At 42.3% G+C, this 14300-nt stretch overlaps 1 protein-coding gene across 2 annotated transcripts in view; it reads left to right on the top strand.

The window, feature by feature from the left end:
* Col26a1 (collagen type XXVI alpha 1 chain) overlaps window positions 1-14300 on the top strand; it is a 133558-nt gene that overhangs the window by 52520 nt on the left and 66738 nt on the right. The gene's annotated exons all lie outside the window — the stretch shown is intronic.

Below are 14300 nucleotides of genomic sequence, written 5' to 3'. Positions count from 1 at the left end.
CTCCCAGGGTACCACCCAGGTGAGAGTTGGAGGAGCCTCCGGAGCCCGGGCTGGGTAAAGGGGTTGGATTTACAGCCTCCTCCTACCTCCCCGGCTCCGCCAAGCCCAGGTCTGGGGCAGGCTCCGTGGGCACGTGGGTCTGAGAAAATGCAGACCAGGGCCACCAGGCTGAGGCTACGGATTTTGTAGAATGAGGCAAACACCAGGAGACCTGGGGGACAGCTGCAGATGGGCCTCAGCTAGCTGTCCTGGGTGCTCAGAGGGAGGACGGATGGATGGGCCAGACCAGCACCTTCCCAAACCCCGGGGCCCCAGCTCGGCCTGATTCTGGAGCCCAGGTGACCTGAAAAGAGCCACAGGTGGGTCAGAGGTGGATGGCAGGGCAGGTCCCCGTCACACTCACAACAGGAAAAACAGTCACCCGGTTCCCCATAGAGTTAGTCCAGCAGGAAGGAGGCCCAGTGGTCAGTTTTGTATTTGGAGACAATAGTTATCCTCCATGTGGACTTGTTGACAAAATTATTGTCTCATTTTTTATTATTTAACTTATTATCATTATCATTATTTTTTTGTACTGATAGGAGCCAGGTGCTCTGCCACAGAGCCACAACCCCAGCCCTTTTCATTTTGTGTTTTGAGGCAGGGTCTTGCTAACTTACCCAGGTTGGCCTCCAACTGGAGATCTTCCTGCCTCAGCTTCCTGAGTTAGTGGGATTACAGGTGTGTGCCACCATGCCCAGCTCCTAACTTATGTTTTATTATTGTTTATTTTTAAATTTTTTTTTGGTACTGGGGATTGAACTCAGGGGCACTTGGTCACAGAGCCACATCCCCAGCCTTATTCTGTGGTTTATTTAGAGACAGGGTCTCACTGAGTTGCTTAGCGCCTTGCCATTGCTGAGGCTGGCTTTGAACTCTGGAATCCTCCTGCCTCAGGCTCCCGAGCCACTGGATTATAGGCGTGCACCACTGCGCCTGGCCTAACTTCTGTTTTAAAATATGTGTATACTGTCATTCTTAGATCCATGGGGTGGGGGTTGTTCCCAGGATCCTCTGCAGATTCCCAAATCCCTGGGTGCTCTGGTCTTATTAAATGGGGCAGTATATGCACAGAGGCCCCACCCCTCCCCCTGTATCTTTAAGTCTCCCTACATGGCTCATAATGCCTGAAGCTACGCAAATAGTTATTGGGCTGCACAGAAAAAAAGTCTGTACATGTTCCTTAAAGACGCGATTGTTTTTCTGAATCTTTTTGATCTGTGGCTGGTGGAATCTGAGAGCCTCCAGACACCTCCCCTTCTGAAGGTTAGAAAAACTTGCAGCCATGTAGCTGAAAACGGATTATGAATTTCTCTAGTTAGGTTGATGCTGCCTGTGCGTTTATTGTAAATGACCTAAAACTGGGTTACAGATGACAGCAAGGGAAATGGCAATAGTCATAATGATGGTGATGCTTCCAGGGCCCGTGGCCCGGAGCAGAGCGTCAGGAAGGAGCTGGACATAAAGGGGTCCACAGGTGCGGCCCTTCCTGAGTTTTGAAGTGCTTGATCCTGGGATGGGGGAGCTGTCTGTGCTTGTTGGGGTGCACAGAGCTGACCTGGGCCAGTCCCCAGGGGGACTTAGGAGGTGAGCAGGTGTGAGGATGTGGGCTTCCCAGGTGGACAGGACCCAGTGTACCCCAGGTGCTGAATGACCACCGCTCCCACCATGTTCCTGTGGACACCTGAGACCTTCCAGGGCAGGACATGGACCTGCTTTTCCTGTCAGTGCCACGGCCATGGGCAGAGGCAAGAGAACAGAGAGGACCTGCTGTCTGGATTCCACAAGGGGTGAGGGGGCAGGTGTTTCTAGGAAGGTTATCACTTTACCCTTAAGTAACTTCCAAGCCGTTTGCCACGGTCAACAGCAGGAGCAGTGCTGGGCACCACCCAGCAAAATGTGGGGTGGGCCCCTCTGGGCGCCTCCCACCGAGGCCTATTTTTGGAGGGCTTCTCTTAGCATCAGAAGGGCCTGGGCTCATCTCCGCTTCCAGGGCTCAGAACTCCACCCGAGTCCTGTCACTCTATATCACCAGCGTCTCCCGTGTTCTCCTGTCTGCCACCCCCCATGTCACCCCACCCTGCAGGATGGGCTAGTTCTGAGAGTAACCTTGCCTGGCTCACCTGGGGCCCTTCCTCCTCCCCCAGAGACCACTGCGGGGCTGGGGCATCCTATTTTAAAACCTCTCTTGAGATTCTCTTTATTGAACCAATGAACAAACTACCGAGGGAAGTCTTCACGTCTCAAAATGTTTACATCATAAATTTCATGGAAGTAGATAGTGACTTTTCTTTGAAGGAACCAGCAGTATATCGAAGCTGATTCGAAAGATCAGAGAAGCTAAGGTATCTACCCCCCAATCCATCCCTCCATCTACCTACCTGACCATCTTTCCTCCCGTCTACCCATCTGCCCATTGTTTATGGTTTATTGCAGCAAAAAAAGAAAAAAAGATTAAAGTCAGCCAATATAAAAGAAGGACCTTAAATAAGATCACCAAGTTTGGGGCTGGAGTGGTGGCTCAGTGGTGGAGCACTGGCCTAGCATGTGTGAGGCCCTGGGTTCGATCCTCAGCACCACATATAAATAAAAATAAAGGTCCATTGATAACTAAAAAAGAATATTAAAAAAAAAAGTCACCAAGTTCCACCTGTTAGGCACAGAACTTTGGAGTTATCCTCTCGACTGCATTGAGACCCCCGGATTCTCGCCAGTTTTGTGGAGGTTGACATCCAACTTTGCAGGGTCCGCGCTGTATGAAATTCCTAATGAATGACAACTCAGACCAAGCAGCAGTCTTCCAGGTGCTGGCTGTCACGTGGGTGGGCTCATGAGATGGTGCCCTACCACGACATTGGAAGGCTAGGCCGTCTTGGATAATCACTGGGGGCTGAATGGCTAAGGGCAGCAGGTCACTCTGGGCAGGTGGGAGGACCACGGGGCACAACCCTGGCTGCTGCTCCAGAGGCCCTGAGCACGGGGACAGGAAGCCGGGGAAGTGGGGTTGTGGGCCTGTCCTACCCCATAGAGGGGGCAGGGCCAAGGGGTGGGACCTGTGAAAGGCCCCTGGGGGCTTGGTTCCCCTCCAGGAGAAAGTTCTTATCTGACAGACCACATTATGTCGATCATCAACACGCTCCAGACACAGCCCGGTTTTGTGGGTTAATTGTGAGGACTTGCCTGCCCCTCTCACCCCTCTCACCCGTCTCAAGACAATCAGCCTCAGAGCCACGGCGGGCCCCTCCCTGCTGAGGAACCTTCCAGACTCACCCACTTTGGGACAAGTGTCCAACTCGGGATGGGGGACGAGGGTGGCCTCTCAGGGTGCCTTCCCAGCTGCGGTCAGGAGGTTGTGACATCCCCAGCTGGGGGAGTTGGTCGTTGAGGAATTCAGGGGCCCTGTGGGCCTGGGTGGAGTGTGGGACGGGCTCCTGAAGCCCTTGGAAGGATTTTATATTCAGCCAGGGGCTGTGGTGCACGCCTGTAATCCAGCACCTCAGGAGGCTGAGGCAGGAGGATCGCGAGTTCAAAGCCAGCCTCAGCAATTCAGTGAGACCCTGTCTCTAAGTAAAATATAAAAAAATATAAAATATATAAAAAAGGGCTGGGGATGTGGCTCAGTGGTTGAGCACCCCTAGGTTCAATCCCTGGTCAAAAAACAAAAAAGATTTTACGTTTCCAAACATGAACCAATAAAGATGGCACCCTAAATCAAGGCCACACCCAGGACTTTGGGTACATTCCTAACATGGTTGTTGGGGGCCCTAACCCTTCATTCATGTTTGCTGTCATTTGTACCTCTCTTGGAAACCCTGAGGGGTGACGAGGGGCCATCCAGTCACCCAGTGAGTTTTGCTATGGTTCAGATGTGACTCCTTCCCTGGGTGTAGGTCTGGGGCCTGGGGATGCTCCCCTTCATAGATCAGCTCCATGCTGATTTGAAAATCCTCATTCACCTATTTGCTAAAATGCATTTGTGGCCCTCAAGTCAGTGCTCCCAGTGGGTCACTCCCGACGTGGACAGACAGTGAAAACACGGAGCCCCCCCCACCCACCTGTGTCCCAAAGAGGCCAATGATGCGACCTCTGCTTTCTTGCTCCAGTTCTCACACATGAGTGTCCTATTTAGTGATACGTTCTCCACATTTTGTCCTTTTCCGTGGTGATTTATGTGGTGTTCCTAAGTACAAGAAGGTGCCGCGGGCCTCGAGGAGAAGACCTATAGGAGCTGAGCTTTGTTCAGATATCACGATGGTGCTGTTGGCCACCAGGTCAAAGTCCGTGGACCCACAGTAGGTGTTAAATGAGGTGCCTTGAAACAGAAGCACACGCACAATAGGGTTTGTGACTGTCAGCTGGCGAGGAAGGTCGCAGCTGGGGACTTTCAGAAGTCCAACTCTAAGATTCGGTATTCGCTAACTCAGTATTTGCTGTGACTTTGTAGAACATAACACCGTGTGCCGTTAGGGTCAGCTGTATCTGTGTTTATCTATGTATCTAGGCATCATTTTTTCCTTATTATGAACGGAAGTATAGATCCCTGACTTACGATGATGAGAATAATTTTCCAACTTTTTGAAGATGTGAAAGTGGCATGCTCCATAGAAACCTTACTTTGAGGACTAGGACTGTCGCTCAGTGCTTATGAATTTGGGTCTCATCTTGCGTGGTCTAGGGATTTGCCATAAGACCACTCCTTGCGCTGGAGTCTGTGGCAGTGAGTCCCAGCTCTCAGTCAGCTATGTGACCAGGGCAGGAACAACTGAGGCTCTACAATGTGCAATGTGTGGGTAGCCAGCATTTGAGGTATTTTTTTTTGGAGGGGGGTTACCGGGGATTGAACTCAGGGGCACTTGACCACTGAGCCACATCCCCAGCCCTATTTTGTATTTTATTTAGAGATAGGGTCTCACCGAGTTGCTCAGTGCCTTGCTGTTACCGAGGCTGGCTTTGAACTTGTGATCCTCTTGCCTCAGCCTCCTGAGCCACTGGGGTTACAGGTGTGTGCCTGGCTTTTTTTTTTTTATATGCATATTCAATAAATTGCATGTGATATTGTGTGAGATGATTTCTCCCAACTTTGGGCTAACCTAAGTGTCCTGGGCATGTTGCCAGGCTAAGCCATGGTGGCCAGTAGGTTAGGTGTACTAAATGCACTTTTTATTTGTGATATTTTCAACTTATGATAAGTTTATCAGGACATATCCCCATCACAAGTCAAGGAGTTAAGGGTCATCGGTACATGTTCAGTATATAAAAAATGGAAACATCTGGAATTGTCATACCCCTCTCAAGGTAACTGGGAGCCTCCCTTAGGTGAAAAGTAGCCCTTTTCCTGTGCTTACGTCACTTGTATTGTAAATGTGGTTTGGGAACTTTTTTTCTTTTGTCACATAGGTTTCCCTGAATACCTCTTCTTACCAACAGAGAGCCTTCGAAGCATCATTTTTGGTGGTTATAGAATTTTGGTACTAATTCTACAAATTGTAGGATTTGGGTAATCATTTATGAACTAAATTAAATCTCTATTATAAAATTCCTAAGTTGCTTCCATTTAAAAAATAATGTTACTTTTCTGAAAGATGAGATAAAATTTACATACACATAAATGCACAGATGTTGAGTGTGCATTTGATGAGTTTTGGTAAATGAATACACATTTCTCAACTTCCAGAAAATTCCCACCCCAAAGAATTCCAGATTTGATTTCTATCATATCAGCTTTGCCTGTTGTTGAATACATAGAATCATAAAGTTCTCTAGAATCGTACTTTTTAATGTATGGTTTATTTCACTAAATGGTTTTTTAGATTGCTTCGTGTTTTACATGTACATCTGTGGCTTATTCCTTTGTTTCACAGGGTATTATTTTATTGGATTAGTGATCACTATTTTGTCAGGTTGAGGTCTAGATCTAACTTTAGAGGAAAAAGACAGATTGTTTCCCAGCGTGGCTTTTGCTATTTTGCACTCCTACCAGCATCTTCCAATGGCTTTTAAGTTCTGATTGCCCCACCTCCTTGTCAACACTTGGAACTGTCAATCTTTTTTTTATTTTATTCATTTTTGTGGGTATTGAAATGGTTTCTCATTGTGTTTTGAATTTGCATTTCCCTGAGGACTAATGATGTTGAGCATCTTTTTTGTATGCCTCTTTGATGTGTCTACCAGCTCTTCTTCTATTATCTATTCTTCTATTTTCTGAAATGTCTGTTCAAGACTGTTGCCCATTTTTAATTGGTTGTTTAAATTTATATGAAAGAGCCAAACTATTTTCCAAAGGCATTTTTCCATGTTATATTCCCCCACATATAAAGTATGTCGCAATCGCTCCCATTCTTGCCAACATTTGGTGTTGTTAATCTTTTCAATTTTGGCTGTTCTCATGGGTAAAATTATATGTAATTATAATTTCTTTTTAAAGACTCTTTTGAGCATTCTGATTCTGTTGCAATTATACATAATATTACAATCAACTTATTAATATCTATAGAAAAGTATCTGTTGGGATTGTAAAATAATTGTGATTTTGATGAACTTATAGACCTATTTGGGGAGAATGGATACCTTTTAAAATTTTTTTCTTAGTTGTAGATGAACACAATACATTTATTTATTTGTTTATTTATTTATTTACTTAATGTGGTGCTGAGGATCAAACCCAGTGCCTCACATATGCAAGGCAAGCACTCTACCACTGAGAACCACAACCCCAGCCCCAAGAATGGATATCTTACTAATGAGTCTTTTGATTCATGAACATGGTATAGCTCTCTTCTAATTTTTCTTAATTTTGTTTTTTAATTTTCAGAGTAGGTGATTTGCTTGTGTTTTCTTAAATTCATTTCTAAATATTTGTACATCTGGTGCTTTTTAAAACATGAGTTTCTTTTCAAAATTTAATTTTCTTGGTTTTGTTGTTGTTGCTATATAGCAATATATTAGACTCTAAAATATTGACCTTGTATCTGAAACTTTGCTGAGTTCATTGATTAGTATTGGTAGCTTATTTATCGTGTTTTTTGGATTTCCTGTGCAGGGGCTGCAGATATAGATCAGTGGTAAAGCATTTGCCTACCATGTGTAAGGTCCTAGTTTCAATCCTCAGTACTAGGGGGGGAAAGGCACTAAAACAGATTTTCTACATAAATTATTAGGTCTTCCGTGAATAAAGGCATTTTTTGCTTCTTCCCTTCCAATCTTTATATGTATTTAATTTCTTTTTCTTGCCATATTGAACTGGCTAGAACTTCTAGGAAAATGTTTAATAGAAGTGGTGAAAACAGATACACTTGCCTCCTTTCTGATCATGGGGGAGTGCTCAATATTTCTCTGTTAACTATTATACCAGCAGCAGATTTTTCTTATGAGTTATTTACTGGGTGATAATATTCTCTTCTACTTTTAGTTTGTTAAGTGTTTTGACCACAAATAAGTGCTGAATCCTGTCGAATGTTTCTTCTGCATCTATATTGAGATGGTCGTATGTTTTTATAATCCTTTATTATGTTAGTGTGGCAAATTATATTGGTTTTGGACTAGTAAATGGACCTTTTAAATCCTCTTTTCTGTATTTGATATTTATCTATGATTTTCTTTTCCTTGTAATGTCATTGTGAGTTTTGGTTATAAGTCAACAGACTAGTCTCATAAAAAGAATCCTTCTTTCTATGTTTTCTGAGAGCATTTTTTTGGGTGGGTGTATATTGTTATTACTTTTTCCTTAAATATTTTATAGAATTCACGATTAAATCATCTGGACCTGTAGTTTTATTTTTGTTGTTGTTTTTTTGATGGGAAGTTTTTGGTAATGAATTAATTTTCTTCAATAGACTTAAGGCTACACATGTTTTCTGTTCTTACCTTAACAATTGTTTATGCATTTTAAAATCCACTTTATGGAGGTTTAATCTACATATTCTTTTTATATACATATGACTGACACATCAGAAGCATACAGTTCAATAAGTTTTGATCTTATGCAGATTTGTGGGATTCTCTTTCTTCCTAAGTCTCTTCTCTCTGATACTCTGCTCACCACATTTGCCTCTACCTCCCTGGCCACAAGTTCCTTTTCTTCAGTTCAGAGGTATCACCATGTTCTACCTAGTTCCCTGGCCACATGCTGAGGTCCAGAAGGTGTCTCCTGCCGCAGTCTGGCTGGGCACAATCAGGAGCCACTTGTCAAAAGAAACTAACTTTATTTTTAGAACCAAACACGCCAAACAAACAGCCTCTCAGGAAAAACCCCTCAGAGCCTCAACTGCCACCACCGGCTTTCCACAAGCCTGTCTCTCCCCCCACAAGCTTCTCTCCACCTCCCACAATCCTCCTGCTCTTGAGGCCGATTGGCTGGGTCACGTGGGCAGAGCCAAAAAGTCCCCCAATGAGCAGCTCCATGGTCTGAAAGGGCAGGGAAACAGTCCAATGAGCATCACCGCAGAGGAGCCAATCAGCTAGATGTTGCTGGGGCCGAGGAGCCAATCAGCTAGATGTTGCTGGGGCCGCTGTGAGCCAATCATCAGCCGGCAGCTAGATTGCTGGCAGCTGGAAGTTTGCTGGGGCCCCTTCGGCTGTGGCTCTCAACATCTCCCCCTCTCTGTTTAAACAACAAGCATGTGGCTTAGGGACCGTGCCTGTTAGGCAGTCCAATTCAACATATGGTCCTTACCCGTCATCGGATGAACTGACCTCTAGGCGTCAGCCTCCTGTCTTAGGTTGGTACCACTGCAATTGGATCATACCCGTCACTGACTACCCGTCCAGCATACAGCTATACTTGTGGATAGGCCTTTGCACCAGTGGGGGGGTGAGGTTCTTTGCCTCACCTCTGTTGGCCCCCAAATTTTAGACCATCACTAGTAGAGGAGGATGCAAAATGCCATGACATAAAGCCAATTGAGGGCTCCTTTGAAAAATTGTACCACCGGTGACATCATCAGCAAAAATACCCCAACACTACCACAAGTCGCTGCACCAACAGATAGTTCACAATGCATACAGGTGAGCTCACAATGTGTCCAGGCAAATTCTGCAAGCAGTTCAGTGATGGCTATTGTAGAAGCTGTAGATTGGTTTTATCTTTGACTTCACCAGCACTGGGATGAAGATAGGAATTCTGGCAATAATGGCTAAAGAAAAAATTATGTAACATTACAGAAGGCACTAAAAGAAAACAATTTTCTTAACAATTTACATTGTCTTCACCGGCACTGGGATGAAGATAGGAATTCTGGCAATAATGGCTAAAGAAAAAATTATGTAACATTACAGAAGGCACTAAAAGAAAACAATTTTCTTAACAATTTACATTGTCTTTAAGAGAATTATTAAATATAATGAAAAGGAAAGGTGAAAGTAAACAAACAGATCTGTTAACCTTCTTTTTTGTTTACATATTAAAACAATCCTCAACAGTTGTTTACCCAATATAAATTAAACCATATAAATCACGTGAAAAAAAAATATTTGGATCCATTTTATCATGAGCGCTCATCATATATGATATATGGACATTCAAACATATAACACAAAACACAAGTGTGCACACATAACATAATACATACAACACATAACATTATAGTAAAGGCCTTATAACTTTTTACAGGTGAAATCTCCATTGCAATGTTTAAAAACTCTATAGTCAAAAAATAGAACTGATCAGCAAAACATTAACCTAGGTCTGTATGAGCTCAAAAAACAAAATAGAACTTCATGATATGGCAAAGGGCAATAATAAAATAGATATTGAAAAAAGCATCCTGGTTCTGTTGCAGATGTAAGAATAGCCAAACTGGAGTTTTGGATATCAGTTGTTATGGATTTGAGCCAAATCATCTTCTTTTTGGTCTGTAGAAATCGCTTTAGTTAATCTTTCTGGAATCCAAATCGGCTGCTGTTCTCCCTGTGGAAACACATAAACAGACCCCCGACTCCAGACAATCACTGGGTCAGGACCTTGGTTAATCTCTCTGGAATCCAAATCGGCTGCTGTTCTCCCTGTGGAAACACACAAACAGACCCCCGACTCCAGACAATTACTGGGTCAGGACCTTTCCATTGTCCTGTTAGAATATCCTTCCAAAGTACCTTGGGCTTATGTACATTTTTTGGACACATATGCCTTTCCGCAGCACTAAGTCCTGATGAATCCAAATATTTTAACCCAGTTTAGAGTAAAAAGGGTTATTTTAAGTTTATCTTTGGGGAATATATACCCCTTCCCAATTCCTTCTTTTTGCTTTAATAAGTACATTTTAATAGTTTGATGAGCTCTTTCAACTATGCCTTGTCCCTGTGGATTGTATGGGATTCCTGTTATATGAGTAATGCCAAATGTTGAGCAAAATTGTTTAAAAGAGGTAGAAGTATAACCAGGGGCATTATCTGTTTTTAACTGTTTTGGAACACCCACAGTGGCAAAATTTTGTAAGCAATGAGCTATAACATCTTTAGTTTTTTCTCCGGCATGAAGGGAGCCCATCAAAAATCCAGAAGAAGTATCAACTGTAACATGCAAATATTTTAATTTTCCAAATTCTGGCAAGTGTGTGACGTCCATCTGCCAAATATGGTTAGGTATCAATCCTCTAGGATTGACTCCAAGATTAACTTGTGGTAAAACGGTCACACAATTTTGACATTGTTTTATTATTTGTCTAGCTTGTTCCTTAGTTATTTTAAAACGCTTTTGTAAAGTATTAGCATTGACATGGAACTTTTTATGAAAATTTATAGCTTCTTCTAGTGTAGAGAAAATATGTATGTCATGTGTAGTTTTATCTGCTAAATCATTGCCCAAACTAAGGGCTCCAGGCAATCCTGTATGTGCCCTGATATGTCGTATAAAGAATGGATCTTTTCTGTCCCAGATTAGACTTTGTATAGTGGAAAGCAAAGAGAAAACAGTAGAAGAAGGGGAAATCCTACCAGCATCTTCAAGAGATACTATAGCATTAACTACATACTGACTATCAGAAAATAAATTAAATACAGAATCTTTAAACATCACAAAAGCTTGTAAAACTGCATTAAGCTCTACCTTTTGAGCTGATTGTTTGGGTACTAAAAATGTAAAAGTTTGATCAGGGGTAACTACTGCTGCTGTACCATTATTTGACCCATCAGTGAATATATTTGGAGCATTCATGATAGGTGTTTTTCTTGTCATTTTTGGAAAAATTACAGGATGCAATGACCAAAAAGACAATAAAGGATTAGATGGTAAGTGGTTATCAAATGAAACATTAGATTTGCACATGATTATTGCCCAAGTATTTAACTCATTAGCTAACTCATCAATTTGATTCATAGTATATGGAGTAATAATTTTATTGGGAGAAATTCCAAACACTCCCTTTGCTGCTTTTATTCCTTTGAGTATTAATTGTCCTACAGCCTCAGGATACCTAGTAAGAATAGTGTTAGGAGAATAAGATAAATGTATCCATAATAATGGACCTTCTTGCCAAAATACTCCTGTAGGAATATTTTTTGTTGGTAGTACAATAAATAATAAAGGCAAACTTATATCAATTCTATCCAAATGCATATTTTCCATATATGTTTCAATGATTTTTAATGCCTTTCTTGCTTCAGGCGTTAACATTCGGGGTGAATTTGGATCTGATGGACCTTTTAGGATATCAAATAAAGGTCCCAACTCTCCTGTTGGTATACCTAAATAAGGCCTTATCCAATTTATGTCTCCTAATAACTTTTGAAAGTCATTAAGTGATTTGAGTTGATCTACTCGTATTTGAATTTTTGGTGGACGGACCATGGTTGAGGATAATAGAACTCCTAAATAATTAATTGGAAAATTTAATTGTACTTTATCTATTGCTATCTCTAGATTATAATTTTTTAATAAGTTTGTAAGTGTGGCATAACATTCTAGCAATGTGTTTTTATCTTTGTGTGCTAATAATACATCATCCATATAGTGAAATATTTGTAGTTCAGAATTTTGATTTCTAAGTGGCTGGATTGCTTTGTTAACATAAATTTGACACATAGTTGGGCTGTTAGCCATCCCTTGAGGGAGTACTTTCCATTCATATCTCTGATCAGGACCTTCATGATTCAGTGCAGGGATAGTAAATGCAAAACGTGGACTATCCTCAGGATGAATTGGAATTGAAAAAAAACAATCTTTAATATCTATAACTAAAACATACCAGGTTTTTGGCAAAGCAGACAATTGAGGAATCCCTGATTGAGCAGGTCCCATAATAACCATCTCATTATTAATGGCTCTTAAATCTTGCAATAATCTCCATTTACCAGATTTCTTTTTGATGACAAAAATGGGAGTATTATGGGGAGATACAGAAGGTTGTATATGTCCTTCTGCTAATTGTTGTTTGACCAGGTCATGGGCTGCTTGTATCTTTTCTTTAGTCAGGGGCCACTGAGGAACCCATACTGGTCTTTCTGATTTCCAAGTAATTTTTATTGTCTCAGTGGCCCTTTCTGAAAATCCAACCCATGTCTGTCTGTTCCTTGATCTATTTGTATTGGTGCTGCTATACCTTGTTCTTGTTTTTCTAATCTTTTTCCTTTCCTAAAACCTTGTCTAGTCATAATAGTGGGTGCATTTTGGTTGATGTTATTTGTTAATGTCAAACCTAATTGATCTAGGACATCTCGTCCCCATAAATTTACGGGAAGATGATCCAATACATATGGCTGTATAGTTCCTTCACATCCTTCAGGATCCTTCCAATCTAATACCATTGCACTTCTATGGGGATTAGTCGCCACTCCTAGGCCTCGAAGCGTTTGAGTGGCTTGTTGTAATGGCCAATGTTTTGGCCATTCTTGACGAGAGATGATGCTAAGGTCTGCACCTGTATCCAGTAGCCCATTAAATTCATGTCCTTGAATATTTAGTTTTAGCATGGGGCGAGAATCTAAATTTAAAGAAAGCATAGCCCAATCTACACCTGTGGAACCTAATCCCTTGGAACCTCTTTCTACAGTACGACTGGAAAATTTATCATGTAGGCTGGGTATTATTAGTAACTGTGCTATTCTATCTCCTGGTGAAATTACTGATATACCCTTTGGAGAACTGGCTATAATTTTTATTTCACCTTCATAATCGGGATCAATTACCCCAGGACTTATCATAAGTCCTTTTAGAGTAGAAGAGCTGCGTCCCAATAATAAGCCTACTGTTCCTTTGGGAAGAGGTCCTTTCACCCCTGTGGGAATGATTTGAACTCCCATCTCTGGAGTTAGTACTGCTCTGGCGGAGGCGCAGATGTCCAACCCTGCGCTCCCTCTGGTTTGTCTGATGAGGGATCTGATGGACAATGTGTCCTGGGCACTACCCTGATGGGGTTGCTGGGTTCCTCCAGTGCTCCGTATATTTGTGGTTTTGGGCCCCGGAGCATTGGGCCCCCTTGTCCATTTTTTGGCAATGGAGCCTGATGCCTTTCTCCACGATATCGTGGATAAACACCTGGTCCTTGTTCGTTTTTTGATAATGGAGTACCCTCTATGGTGGTTTGAGAACGGCATTCATTAGCCCAATGTCTCCCTCTACGGCATCGTGGGCAAATACCTGGTATTCTACTCCTTGGATACCTAGTTTTGTTAAACCCTCCTCCAATGGGGCAATTCCTTTTAAAATGTCCTGTTTGTTCACAATTGTAGCATGTTCTTGGCCTGGCATCTAAAGCCTGTTTTACTGCAGCTGCCACAATTTGCCCTTGTTCATTAATGTCTCTGGCATCTAAAGCCTGTTTTACTGCAGCTGCCACGACTTGCTCTTGTTCATTAATGTCTCTACATAATTTAATATATGTGTTTAAATCTTCATGTTTCCATGGTCTAATGATATCTCTGCACCAACGATTCGCTTGCTCATAAGCCAGGTGTTTTAGTAATGGCATTGCTTGTTCTGTATTCCCAAAAACTCTGGTAGCTGTTTGAATAAGCCTATCTACAAATTCAGCATAAGGTTCATTAGCTCCTTGTATTACCTTAGATAATTGACCTTGTAAACCTCCATGTCCTTGTAAAGTCTTCCATGCCTTAATTGCATCTGCAGCAATTTGTGCGTATACGCCAGGATCATATGCAATTTGTTGCTGCTGATCCTCATAAGGTCCCTTTCCTAACAACATATCTAGATTTCTCTGAGGATAACCAGCTGCTGCATTTCGCCTAGCCGTCTCCTTGCAAAATTCCTCATTGGCAACCTTCCATAACAGGTATTGTCCTCCATTTAGCACAGCTTTACACATATTAGC

This window comes from Marmota flaviventris, chromosome 19 (genome assembly GCF_047511675.1).
Source record: "Marmota flaviventris isolate mMarFla1 chromosome 19, mMarFla1.hap1, whole genome shotgun sequence".
Taxonomy (NCBI): Eukaryota; Metazoa; Chordata; class Mammalia; order Rodentia; family Sciuridae; genus Marmota; species Marmota flaviventris.
The sequence above is the reverse complement of the archived record's forward strand: the minus strand, read 5'-3'. Positions and strand labels throughout refer to the sequence as shown.